The sequence below is a fragment of the Hyperolius riggenbachi genome, chromosome 10, assembly GCF_040937935.1.
Source record: "Hyperolius riggenbachi isolate aHypRig1 chromosome 10, aHypRig1.pri, whole genome shotgun sequence".
Classification (NCBI taxonomy): Eukaryota; Metazoa; Chordata; class Amphibia; order Anura; family Hyperoliidae; genus Hyperolius; species Hyperolius riggenbachi.
Window position 1 is genome coordinate 70,774,150 of NC_090655.1, and position 14,814 is coordinate 70,788,963.

The window sequence follows — 14,814 nt, forward strand, 5'->3', positions numbered from 1 at the left end:
GGAGACTTTGCTGTATTTCATTTACATTCTTTTTTTCAGTTTTTCATAGTTTTATATTTTTCTGGCACATCTTCTTGCCCATTTTAAATGAACAAAACACATTTCAAAAACCAATACTGGTGACCCTTTTACGGATGTAGACTGCCCCTTTGTATGGGAAAGTAGTGAGGCAGGGTAAATAAATACTGGTGTATGTTTTTCTTCACAGACAGGACTGTGGTTTATTATTGATTTATATCTTTTTTGTTACTTTTATTAATAAAATACTTAGTTTTTCGCTATAATGTGTATTGACCATTTTTGTAAAGGGGGGGGGGGGGATTGGCAATGTTTCTTCAGAACTCCAAACCACATTTAAACACCTAGCAAACTTGTCCTTTAAAGTACTGATTGTTTTTGATTAAATGCATTTCATAATGGATTCTTTGTATAGCAATAACACATTTCTACCTTTCAATGTTTTTGTATTTCAACAATTCTTTGTCCGTAGTCCTATGTTCAACTTTAAAAATCTCGCAAACTTGCCCTTATATTGCAGATTGATTTTGGTGAAACACTAATAATGGTTTTCCTGTACAGTAATAACATATTTTTTGTACTTGGTTTATTTATGTTTGAACAATGTTTTGCCATTGTAAAAGACAGGCTGGCAGGCATTGAAATTTTTGCAGACTTGCCTTTGTCTTACCGAATGATTTTGATGGAACACAAAACACTCACTAGAAAGGAGTACAGCAGAGACACCAGTGTCGCTGCTAAAACGTTTATTATCTAAAAACAGAATTCCAAATATGTAAAGTGGCATCATTTTTCCTCTTTGAAACACAATAAATTTAAACAAAAATGATGTTTCATGATAAAAAAAATGCAACAAGTCAAGCGTGTTCCCTGCCTTAGTGTTGGTGTTTAAGTTTGGCGCATCGAATTTAAAACATCCGAATATTGCTGTTAAAGAGGAACTCCAGTGAAAATAACATAATGAAAAGTGCTTAATTTTTACAATAATTATGTATAAATGAGTTAGTCGTTGTCTGCCCAATGGAAAATCTTTTCTCTCCCTGATTTAGGGCCCATTCACACTAGAGCGTTTTGCCGCGATTTCGCAAAATGCTCAAACGCTAGCACTTTTTAAAAGCACTAGTGTAATAAAACCCTATGGGCCCATTCTTACTTGGGCGATTTGCACTAATCGCCGCAAATCACCCAAAACCGCAAAACGCAAACGCGTCACCTGCACCATTTTTAGGCAATTTCCCGGCGATTGCGTTTCAGTGCTATAGAAGCGCTAAACGCAATCACGGCAAAATCGACTCACTCCTGCAAAACGCCGTTAAAAATCGCCTGCATTCACGTTTCTAAGTGTGAATGGGCCCTCACACTGTGAGATTTACCACATGGTGGCATTTTTACTGCTGGCAGGTGATGTCAGTGGAACAGTGGTAGTACCTGCTGCTTGCTTTTTTTGGTAGTTGGAAACAGCTGTTATTTCCCATAATGCAACAAGGCTCCCACAGTGTGATGTCAGCACCATGGTCCTGACATCACACTGTGGGAGGGGTTTCAACACAATATCAGCCATACAGAGCCCCCTGATGTTTGAGAAAAGGTAAAGATTTCTCATGGGAAACGCGGTTTCAGCTACTAATTGGGATGAAGTTCAATCCTTGGTCACAGTTTCTCTTTAACAACATTTCAGTACGCTACAAGAGGATAGGGTTGGAGCATTTTACTTATGTGCGCTTCACTGCACGGTCCACTTGAGCTGTAAACATCAACAAGAGTCACGTGGAACATGCCGTGGCGTACGCTGGGAATTAGGTATTCCAGATTTGATTTGCTGAACTCAAACAACAATGCTAGCGCTCGTTCCCAACAGTGTCACCCTAACAGCTGTTTAACGATCATTCAGGGCAACACTGCACCAAAGAGTATAAAGGCTTTAGAGCAGGACTGCAGCTATTGTCCTGATCACAGTGGCCCACCTATATCAGGAAGACGCCCGTCATGGTGCAAGTCCTGTGCAATTGAAAACAGGGTAGCGCAGGGTATGCAGTTAAAAGTAATTATAATTTGATTGGTAAAAATGGATGCATTTACATGACTATTTATTATTATTGATTTATAAACTGCCAACATATTCCATGACACTTTCCTTTTGTAAAATAATCACCCCATGACGTGTTGTTAAACGTCAGGAAGCAGTGGGATACCTCAGTCTAACAGGAAGCAGCAGTATACCAGTCTAGCAGAAAGCAACGGGGTACCTCAGCCTAACAGGAAGCAGCAGGGTACCACAGTCTAACAGGAAGCAGCAGGGTACCACAGTCTAACAGGAAGCGGAGGGTGAACTTAAACGCACCCTACGGGGTCCCCTCAAGTGGTTAGCGTTATGTTCTAAATCAGAAAAACACCTGAGCTTTGCATTGCATATCTTGAACAAAGTACGATTCAAAATTGATTTAACATTTTAGCTGGCTAACCCTTATAAAAATTATTTCAGCCTAATTAGTTAACACTGGAGGCTGTTTTCAACTCTTTCTGCTGGGAAACCAATAGCTTCTTGATTGATGCATCACCTGGCTTCTGTTTTATTTTTTTTCTCATATGGGATAAAAAGGCTCCCTTTCATTGGCGAGCGTGTCAGTTTGGAAGCCCAAGTTAATGCATCTTCCCATGCGCATGCTTAATCATTAAAACGATAGGCAGCAACACTGTTTTTGCTGTCACAAGGCATGCAGCTACAGTATATTAAATAAATGACTTTTTCTTTTTTGCTTTATTTATACGGCTTAAAGTAAACACTGTAAAAAAACTGCTCGTTATCAATTAATTTACAAATAATAACTACGTTTGAAAATATCACAGTTATTTAAAAATATAGAAACACAAGTTAAAGACTAGGTTAACAGTGGTCCGTTGCATAAAATGCGTTATAATGAGTGTGAACTGCAATGGAGACAGTTCACACTTCGCACAGACTTTTAAAGAGGAACTCCAGTGAAAATAATGTAATAAAAAAGAGCTTCATTTTTACAATAATTATGTATAAATGATTTTGTCAGTGTTTGCCCATTTTTAATTCTTTTAAATCCCTGATTTACATTATGACATTTATTACATGGTGACATTTTTACTGTTGGCATGTGATGTAGCTGCTGCATGCTTTTTTGGCAGTTGGAAACAGCTGTAAACAGCTATTTCCCACAATGCAACAAGGTTCCCAGACAGGAAACTGCCAGGAATACCACGGTCCTCAGAGTTTCTTGTGGGAGGGGGTTCACCACAATATCAGTCATACATCGCCCCCTGGTGGTCTGTTTGTGAAAAGGAATAGATTTCAAATGTAAAAGGGGGTATCAGCTACTTATTGGGATAAAGTTCAATTCTTGGTCAGAGTTTCTCTTTAAAGCAGTGTTCCCCAACCCTGTCCTCAAGGCCCACCAACAGTGCATGTTTTGTGGAAATGCACAGAGGTAGTTAATTAGCTCTGCTGTGACACTAATTACCTCACCAGTGCATGTTTGTGGTTCTCTGCAAAACATGTACTGTTGGTGGACCTTGAGGACAGGGTTGGGGAACTGTGCTTTAACCTCCTTGGCGGTATGAAAAATACCGCCAGGAGGGAGCGCAGCAGTTTTTTTTTAAATTTTTTTTTTTAATCATGTAGCGAGCCGAGGGCTCGCTACATGATAGCCGCTGCTGAGCGGCATCCCCCCGCCCGCTTCGATCGCCTTCGGCGATCTCCGATCAGGAAATCCCGTTCATAGAACGGGATTTCCTGGAGGGCTTCCCCCGTCGCCATGGCGACGGGGCGGGATGACGTCACCGACGTCACTGACGTCGGGACGTCATTGGGAGTCCCGGGCCACCCCTCGGCGCTGCCTGGCACTGATTGGCCAGGCAGCGCTGGGGTCTGGGGGGGGGGGGGCCGCGCGCCGCAGCAAATAGCGGCGATTGGGCGGGGGCCGGCGGCGATCAGAGTGCTGGCGCAGCTAGCAAAGTGCTAGCTGCGTCCAGCAAAAAAAAAATTATGAAAATCGGCCCAGCAGGGCCTGAGCGGCACCCTCCGGCGGCTTACCCCGTGTCCAGCACGGGGTTACCGCTAAGGAGGTTAAAGGACAACTGTAGCGGGAGGGATATGGGGGCTGCCATATTTATTTTCTTTTAAGCAATACCAGTTGCCTGACTGTCCTGCTGATCATCTGTCTCTAATACTCTCAGCCATACACCGTGAACAAGCAGCAGTACATCAGATGTTTCTGACATTATTGTCAGTTCTGACAAGATTAGCTGCATATCTTTTTCTGGTGTTAGTCAGACACAATACTGCAGCCAGTTAGATCAGCAGGGCTGCCAGGCAACTGGTATTGTTTAAAAGGAAATAAATATGGCAGCCTACAGTTGTCCTTTAATACAAAGCCTGCATACGGCGAGTTATAATAACGCGATCAGTCACAACGCAGTATTGTCAACAGGCCCATAGAGTTGTATAGGCAGTGAGTTGACATGCAGAATTATTCTGCAACACAACTGAGCTCTGTGAACTAGGCCTTACGCTTTAATAAATATTCAGTGAATGAGTGTTAGGTTCAATTGACACTATATGATAGACAGAGAGTATTGTATTGCATGAATGTGCTGTATCACTTCTGGTTCTGCTGAAACTCCAGAGCAGATGTGTGCCATGAAAGGCAACACAGCCTGATGACCACCACCCTAGTGATTCTTTAGCACAGGGTTTCCCTATCCCGGACTCAAGGCACCACTTTTTGTGGAATTCCACAGAGGTAGTTAATGAACTCTGCATGTACATCCAAAAAGGGCGCTGCAAATTTGGTTGCCGGAGATAGCTGGTAGTAGAATATTGGTATTGGCTCTAGCTGATTCCTATAGTAAAATACTGGTCATTTTTACCGATATGTCACTACCACCTAACCTGAAGCTATTCTCAGTTGAACTCTCCCTCTAGTCATGCCATTGGCCCAGTAGCCTGACTGTCACTTGATTGGCTGCACTTTAATGGGCCCAGTAGGCTTCCTGTCACTTGACAGTCAAGACAGGCTACTGGGCCGACCAAAGTGCAGCAATATCGTTCTTTGAAACTACTGGACCCGCCAGGCTCCGGGTGGGTTCAGTGGAGTTATTGTTAAATGTAATGAAGCACTCTTTAAACCAATTCAGGCCAACATAATTGGACTGCGCATGCTATGGCTGCATAGTGTGCGCAGGGAATTCTAACACTCCCTGTAGTTATTAAGCTGCGCTTCTGTAGCAGCGCAGCTTAGTGAATCAAGCCCATAGTGTGTTAAAACCCCTCCCAGAGTGTCATGTCATGACCATGGTCCTGACATTTTGCTGTCTGCGAACCATGTTGCATCTTGGGAAATAATGTCCTTTTCCAACTGCCAAGTAAGCAATATCTTCACCTGTGCATAGAACTCTCAGTAAACAAACATTTCGTACAGATCTCCTGGCAGAACTAAAGAGGTCACCACCCAGTGATAAATTTCAGAATGTAAATCAGGGAGAGAAAAGGTTTTACAATTAGCAAACACTGACTAAATAATCTATAAATTTATAATGCAAAATAAGCAATTTTATTAATTATGTTATTTTCACCACAGTCCCACTGCTTACAGTTCCAGGACATTAGTTTCTAATTAGTGCTGCTGTAGGTTTTAGGACGTAGAATCTACGTCCTACATTAAAAACCGCCACCTGCCACCGCGCATGCACGCTCCCGCGCGTGCACGTAACTGTGCACACTCACGCACAGTCCTGTGAATGATTGTTGCTAGCTAATAGCAACAATCATTCAATAAAGTTAGGGGGGAAAAAGTTTTTAAAGTATGAAAAAGTGATATGGTCCCAATAAAATTAAGTTTTTTTTAACCACTTTGTCCTCCTTGACGTATAAAAACGTCAAGGAGGACAGGCGCGCTCCCGCGCGCTCCCGAGGCCGATCGTGCGCGTGCACGCGCACTCCCGGCCGCGGAGTTGGTAGCCACGGAATCAATGTATCGGGCTAGGGAGCCCGATCATTGATTCCTCTCCCCCACTGAAAAAGCGACAGCTTCTCTCGGAAGCTTCGCTCTTTCTGAAGCTGTGTCCCTCTAAGCGTACATTGTGCGCTTAGAGTGACGTCATGTAGAAAAAATTGAGATTGCCATCTTGTGGCCAAAAAGTAAAACTACAAGTAAATACCCCAAAACATTACACTACACCAATATTTCCCCAAATAAAACACTTTTATATCCCACCCTCCCAAAAATGCCCACATAAAATGTTTAATAAAAAAAACAAAAAAAACATTACTATAAAAAAAAAACAAATATTTACCTAAGGGTCTAAACTTTTTAAATATCTATGTAAAGATGAAATATTTCTCTCTATTTTTTTTTTATAAGCTTGTAAATAGTGATGTATGCAAAACCGAAAAAATGCTCTTTTATTTCCAAATAAAATATTGTCGCGATACATTGTGATAGGGACATAATTTAAATGGTGAAATAACCGTGACAAATGGGCAATAACAATACGTGGGTTTTAATTATGGAGGCATGTATTATTTTAAAACTATAATGGCCGAAAACTGACAAATAATGAATTTTTTCATTTTTTTCTTATTCTTCCTGTTAAAATGCATTTACAGTAAAGTGGCTCTTAGCAAAATGTACCCCCCAAAGAAAGCCTAATTGGTGGCGGAAAAAACAAGATATAGATCAGTTCATTGTGATAAGTAGTGATAAAGTTATAGGCTAATGAATGGGAGGTGAACATTGCTCGGATGCATAAGCTGAAAACGACTGAGATGTTAAGTGGTTAAATAACCTAGCCTATCAACCCATTATTAACCCCTGCAATACCTATACCGATTTATAAAGTTTTAATGAGTGCCGCCTGTAGCGATCAGATGCACTTGCTAGGGCAAAAGTTTGGGGCCCCAATGCTCTATAGATGTAATGTTCTGCCGTTGTCTAGCAATGCATCTGTGCAGCACTATGGCCCCCATACTGTCACCCTAGCGAACGCACCTGATCGCCACAGACGGGCAGGCTGAGGTATAATGGAACTACACATGCTCTGCTAGTAGTAATATATGGCACATGGGATATCATTTTAACCAGGGCCAATAATTCATTTTTGTGTGTTTTATAACTGTGGGACGTGTCATATGAAAATTAGGAAGGGTGAAAAATGGAAAAAAAAAATTGAAGTTTTCTGCATTTATGTCTAATTTTTCCACATAAAGTTACTAGTTTTAGGAGAAAAATATTACCCAAAGAAAGCCTAGTTTGTACTGAAAAAAAAAACAAGATATAGATCACTAAGATGGCATATGTAATTAAAAAGTTACTGCTGTATCAAAACGACACAGCTATTGTGTCAAAAATGTCAGACACCTTAAAGGGGTTAGAACCAGGGCCGGGCCGAGGCATAGGCTGGAGAGGCTCCAGCCTCAGGGCGCAGTGTAGGAGGGGGCGCACAATTCATTCAGCTGTCATTCCTAATTGTGTATGAAGCAGAAAGAAATAAGAAAAGGGGATACATTGTAGAATCACATTTTTTAAAAACAGTATATACAGATCTGCATTCTCCAAGTCTCATTGGCCTCAATTCACTAAGATCATGCTGGAGATAATGGCGTCAATTCACCAGAGGTTACCAACCTATTTATCTCTTGGAAGGTAATTTACCTCCTGTGATATCTCCAAATAGCAATTCTCCAGAAGTATAGGGGAAAATATCGACAGAGAGAAATGCAAAAGATAAATGTGAGATAAGTATGAGATAAATAAGTGATAGTTAGTAGTTAGTTTTTCTCCAAATCACAATTCACCAGGGAAGAAAGGGGGTGTGGCCATTCGTTATTTTTTCATCTCTTTATCCCCTGAATGAACCTGGAGATATCGTGGTTTTCACACAGCAGCTGCTGCTGTGGAAGATGGAGCCTTTTGAGCTTACTCTGTTAGGCCTGTTGCACACCAAAAACCGCTAGCAGATCTGCAAAATGCTAGCAGATTTTGAAACGCTTTTTCTTATTTTTCTGCAGCGTTTCAGCTAGCATTTTGCGGTTTTGTGAAGCGTTTTTGGTGTTGTAGATTTCATGTATTGTTACAGTAAAGCTGTTACTTAACAGCTACTGTAACAAAAACCGCCTGGCAAACCGCTCTAAAGTGCCGTTTTTCAGAGCGGTTTGCGTTTTTCCTATACTTAACATTGAGGCAGAAACGCCTCCGCAATCCAAAATCTGCAGCAGCCCGGGAGTATACGTTTCTGTAAAACGCCTCCCGCTCTGGTGTGCACCAGCCCATTGAAATACATTACCCAAGCGTATCCGCAGCTGCAAGCGGATCGCAAAACGCAGCCGAACCGCTCTGGTGTGCACCAGGCCTTAGAGCTTGCTTCTATTATGAGGAGACGAAGGCGCAGGAGGAGGGTCTGTTTAATCGCCCCTCGTATTTTTTGTGAGAGAACAGTTCTTGATAATTTTACTGAGACAGAGGTGGTGAAGAAGTTCAGACTCATTTGTGATATGATCTATGATATGATCCGGCAGTAAAAGGCGGGAATACTCTGGTCAGGTAGTGGTAAAACTCCTCCTCCTACCCCCAATGCTTCACTTTCAAGCTTACAGAGAGGAAAAGTATCCCATGCAAATCATTAATACCGATTACCTAACTCTCTGCTTTCTCACACTTTCCTCATGCATATCTCTCCATTATCCCCTGCTATCGAACACTTTTCTCTCTGTCCTCTCACACTGGTGAATTGACTCCAGAGTGTTAAAATACCTCATGAGATAAACTACCTACCTTTTTTCTCTTAGTAAATCCTCTCTGGTGAATTGACGCCAATAAGGCAAGAGAAAACTTACCTCCACATAAGAGAGAGTTATCTTATCTCTTCACTCCTTAAGTTACCTCCTCTGTAGTTAAGTTACCTCCTCTGTAGTTATTTTACCTCCTCTGTAGTTCTTTTCACATGCAGTTAATAAACAGCCTGTCTTTAACTCTGGAGTTATTTTAAGGATTGAAGAGTTAACTTAAAGACAGAAGAGTTAACTTTAGGTTTGCCTGAGGTAAAATGTTTCCTGAATACTACATGCCTTATCACCATGGTAACAACTCTAGAAGAGTTATTAAAGACAGGAGATAATCTTAGTGAATTGAGGCCATTGTCATTCAAATGCTAATTACTCTCCTCTCTGAATAAGAGCATTGAACCCCTGTTTAATTAACATATCTCTGGGGTTCTCTCACAGGATATGTTTTCACACCTAAGTTATTAATAAAATACTTTTTAAGCCACCAGCAACTTTTATTAGTTTTTTTTTTACCCACTTTTTAGTACTTTTTCAAATGTGAAGTTCTGAAAAGTCATTTTGCAGACAAGATGAAAATGATCTCCTGGGAGTAAATTTAAGAGAAAGGTATTTGAATAGGGGGTCATATTATTTTTCCTAGTTTTTCTCACAGAATATGTCTTCACAAATAATCAATAAAATACTAATTTGAGCTCCCAGAACACAAGACAATATGTAAAATAAGTTTCATATTTCTTTTAGCTTTTTTTAAAGAATTTTTAATGTGTTAGGTGCTGAAAAGTTATTTTCAAGATAAAATAAGAAATTATCTCCTGGGAGAAACATTCAGGAGAAAGGTTAATTGGGTAGGGGCCATAGAGTCCTGCCATATGATGATTTTACTGCCTTGATGGTCGGTTTCACTAATCATGCCTTAACTTCAATCAGGAAATTACCTTTCTCTTTCCTTCATTCAAGTTAGGGGAAAATTGTATGTTAAAGCTTAAGAAATTCTTCTAAAAATATCAAAATATCCAGACTGAAGAACTGAATTTACTTCTTATTTAGCTCCTACGTGTTTCAGATCTTACCGTACTCATTTTCTCCGTGCTATTAAAAAAACCTCTCCCTTATTAACTCACAAAGGTCACATAAAATTTGCACAAGAGAAGTTGCTATGGTAACCACTTGAGTTTCATGGAATTCCAATCAGCTTTCCCTATATTAATCTTTGGCCCATATGCAACTAACTTTTTCTCCTAGGTGATATTTTCACAACTTGTCACAATAAAATGCCTTTTAGCCACCATCAAGCAAAAACATACTCAGAATAATTTTGATAGTACTTTTTCACGTACCTTTGGAAATTTTCAATTGCAAAGTGCTGAAAAGTTATTAGAGAATATAAAAAAAAATACTCCTAGGAGATAAGTCAGGAGAAAAAAAAAATATAATTGCATATGGGCCTTTGTGCTTCAAAATAACTGAAATAGGGCAATTTTACAGAGGTTAGTAAAAAAACTGGATATCAAAGTTGGCATTAGGACAATAGCATAAACCTTTGTTAAAGAAGAAGGGATATAGCTTAATGAATACAACTGATTATTTATTAAACCATTACTTTATAAATGATTTACTCGGTGTTCACCCATGTTACCATGATCTACATGCTTACATTTTTCACTGGTGGTGACATCGTTTCTGCTGGCAAGGTGCATGCAGAATGTTTGCTTGTTGAGAGTTGTAAAGTGAGCAGAAACAGCACCTGGGCGGCCCATATGCAAATCACTTTTTCTTCTGAGTTTTCTCCTAGGAGATATGTTCACATCTTGTCACAAATGCCTTTTAACCTCGTTCGTGGTAACCCCGTACTAGATACAGGGTAGCCGCTGCGGAGGATCACATTTTTTTTTCACTTTAAAAAAAAAAAAAAAAATCGGTGCATTACGCTTTTAGCTAGCGGTTCGCTAGCTAAGCGTATGCACAAAGTTCCTCCGGTCCCCCGCGATCACCCGCAATAGCCTCCGTTATACGTACCCCCCAGCATTCCCACGCTGGCGCAGCTGCCCAATCACCTCCAGGCAGGGCCGGGCCGAGGCATAGGCTGGAGAGGCTCCAGCCTCAGGGCGAGTGTAGGAGGGGGCGCACAATTCATTCAGCTGTCATTCCTAATTGTGTATGAAGCAGAAAGAAATAAGAAAAGGGGATACATAGCAGTGACTGCAAGCCAGATAACTAGATATTAAGGTGTTGGGGAGGTTGTGGGCCCTGGGGCCCTCTTAGTCTAATAGCAATCAGTGTGTGACGGCTGGGGTGGGAGGGATGGAGGGGCGCACTTTGGTGTCTCAGCCTTGGGTGCTGGAGGACCTTGTCCCTGCTCTGCCTCCAGGCTTCGCGATGACAGCGATCAGGATTGCGGATGACGTCATGACATCATCTCCGATCGTCGCCATAGCAACGCCGGAAGCCGATTGGGAAACTGCGCTTTCGTGCGATCGTGGCGAGTTACGTATAGCCGGCGGCGATCGGCGGGCATGGGGGGACCGGAGCAACTTTGGCCATACGCTTAGCTAGCGAAATGCTAGCTAAAGCGTTTAAAAAAAATTTTTAGCCAAAAAAACTCCTGGCGGACGCAGCCTCAGAAACTGCGTACCGCCAAGGGGGTTAAACCACCAACAAGCAAGAAAATACTCAAAATAATTTTAATAGAACTTTTTCACCAACTTTTGTGTACTTTTTCAATTGTAAAATGATAAAAAGTTAATTTTAAGAGATGATGAAAACTATCTTTTAGGAGATAACCCATGATAAAAAGTTAATCTCCCTGGACCCTTATTCAATTCCCATTTTCTTGTAGGTGACATTTCAACACCTTATCATTAAAATGCATTTCAATGCACCAGCAAGAAAGAAGAGAGCAGCGAATGGGCTAACATCATAGGCTCTGTGCAAAATGGAATATCCAGCAGAGTTGAAGACAAAAAGAAGGGGCACCGCTTCTTAAAATTCCTTTATTCCGGTGGGGGAAATAGCAGGTACACAGCAGTGGGGGTGGAAAGAGCCTGACAGCTGTTTCGCTGGCTTAAACCAGCTTCTTCAGAGGCAGAGTGTACACTCTGCCTCTGAAGAAGCTGGTTTAAGCCAGCGAAACAGCTGTCAGGCTCTTTCCACCCCCACTGCTGTGTACCTGCTATTTCCCCCACCGGAATAAAGGAATTTTAAGAAGCGGTGCCCCTTCTTTTTGTCTTCAACTCTGCTGGATACAACTCACTTGTGGATGTGCACGCTCCTTGGTCCTGGGTCCGGTGTGTCTGCCCTGCTGCATTTTGGTGCCAGGTACTGTGTTTTCTCCTCCTCAAATTTACTGCAAAATGGAATATAATATTCTTAACCGATCCATGGAAAATCGTATCAGGTTCCTGTGATTTTTTGTATTCATCTGAATATTGAAAGTCTACCCAAACTGATCAGGTCAAAATGTATTGATAAGAGCAATCCTGTGACATGATAATCAATTCTTCCATAGCTTCAATAGCCTCAACTTTTTAGCCAGGCTTTATTGGAGGGAGGGACAGGTGACTTCCAATGCAGGGGGATCATTGCTCTTGCAGCAATAAGTGTATTACAATAGATCGCTTTTACGATTTAACAGACTCTGATGTATCATGTAGCAGGAGAGTGCTGGGTGTGAATGATATCTTATCACAAGTAGTGATGAGCCTGATGATCACCCAATGAAATCTGAATAGGTTTTATTTGGATTTCATCCAGGTAATTAAAGCACCTGTGGGGGTGGGCGGGGGACGGGGGGACGGGGGGGGGGGTGTTAAACTTACCCAGAAGGCATCTTCTTTAAAGAGAACCTGTACTGAGTAAAAATATTTAAAATAAACACATTAGGTAACTTCAAATGAACATTACATAGTTACCTTGCCATCAGTTCCTCTCAGAAGCTCACCATTTTCTTCTTACAGTGATCCCTTCCAGTTCTGACAACATTTTGTCAGATCTGAAATATATCAGTTGCTGTCAGTAAAATATCAGTTGCTGTCAGTTATAGCTGAGAGGAAAACTGATGTACGAGGTTATGTCCATGTTTCCCTATGGCTCAAGTGGGCGATGTTACAGTTTAACTGTGTGCTGACCAGAAAGCTGTTATGGGTAATGGCCATTTTCAAAATGGAGGACGGAAAATTCCCGTGATCCCAGTGAACAAATAGGACGCGGGAGAGGAGAAAGAGACTGAGGAGTAGACTACACGGAAGGAAGTATGACTTGTGTATGCTTATTTTGACTTTTAATATTCAGTTCAGGTTTTCTTTAAGCATCCGAAGGTGCCTCCCATGATGCGTTCTCCTTCAACCCGGAAGGAGGAAGTGTTTGAAATCACGTGACCGCGGCTTGGGAGGCGCCGTGGGACGGATTAAAGAAGACGCCTGCTGGGTAAGTTTAACCACCCACTCCCACAGGTGCTTTAAATACCTGGATGAAATCCAAATTAAACCTTTTTGTATTTCATTCAATGATTAACACAAATCACAAGACATCTGGTGAATATATCGGTGTAGATGCATTCAATAGGGGACAATCAGCGGACATGACCAACAGATATGAATCATAGTACCAACATCTGAGCCACATCTCCAACAAGATTCAACAACAGAGGAAAAAAATCCTGTGGAGCAGCTTTAGTGTTCTATACCAATGGGATAGGATTTTATATCCCAAATCCTGAACACCAACATTCAAGGAGCCCTTGTGGTTCAAGATAAATATTTTCGGCCATTTTTTCCTCCTCTAGTACCAAACCCAAATCCCTCTCCCACTTAAAGGATACCAGAACTGACATGTGACATGATGAGATAGACATGTGTATGTATAGTGCCTAGCACACAAATAACTATGCTGTGTTCCTTTTTTCTTTCTCTGCCTGAAAGAGTTAAATAGCAGGTATGCAAGTGGCTGACTCAGGATGTGACTAGTGTGACCCTCACTGATAAGAAAGTCCCCCTTTTTTAACTCTTTCTTGCTCTCAGAAGCCATTTTCTGCTAGGAAAGTGTTTTATAGTTGGAATTTCTTATCAGTGAGGGTCACACTGTAGTCACTTCCTGTCTGAGTCAGGACTGAGTCAGCCACTTGCATACCTGGTATTTAACTCTTTCAGGCAGAAACAGAGAAAAAAGGAACACAGCATAGTTATTTGTGTGCTAGACACTGTACATACACAGGTCTATCTCATTATGTCACGTGTCAGTTCGGGTATATTTGGGACACAAGATGTCTATGCAGGTTCTCATGCAGGATGAGATTCTCAAAAGCAGACAAAGGCTTTGCCCAGTTTATTTTCCCTTTCAAGATGTTCACATAATGGCGAATGTGGACAAACTGCCATGCAGAAAGTTGAACATCGTCTTTGAGTAAGGCCATTTCAGAAAAGGCCTTAATTTCACCATTGCTAACGAAGTCCCTGACCCAAGGATAACCCCCATTTGGCCAACCATGAAGAAATGGGATATCAGATGTGGGCAAAATGTCAGATTATTACACATAAAAGTGAGTTTACAAGGGAAGGATGCCAATCCCAATCGTTTAAGAAAAAGCAGAGAGCTAGGTCACAGAAGTGCTCCGTGATTACACAAGGTAAGCCCCGCCCACCTTATGCAGGCTTCGCCAGGATGCAATTCCCGCCGTGGGGAGGAATCTTTTCATGCATTTTACCAAAGCCTCCACAAGAGGGTTCTTTGTGTTTTATTTCACTCCTCTATGTATCCACATAGTCTTCTTTGCTGTCAGTTGTGGTGTGCTTTGTCTGGGCTCTTGTTATGGCCTGTTGATGTGGATTTGGGGGGAGCATAGAGCTGATCACTTCTTTCAGGGCACATGGCTTTTCTTGGGCTTCATCGTGCATCATGGCTTTTGTAATGGAGTGAATCAGGACTGCCTCAGACTATCACTCAAGTGCGCGTAGTTGTCTCATTTTCCTGAAATTAGCATGCAACTAGTGAGC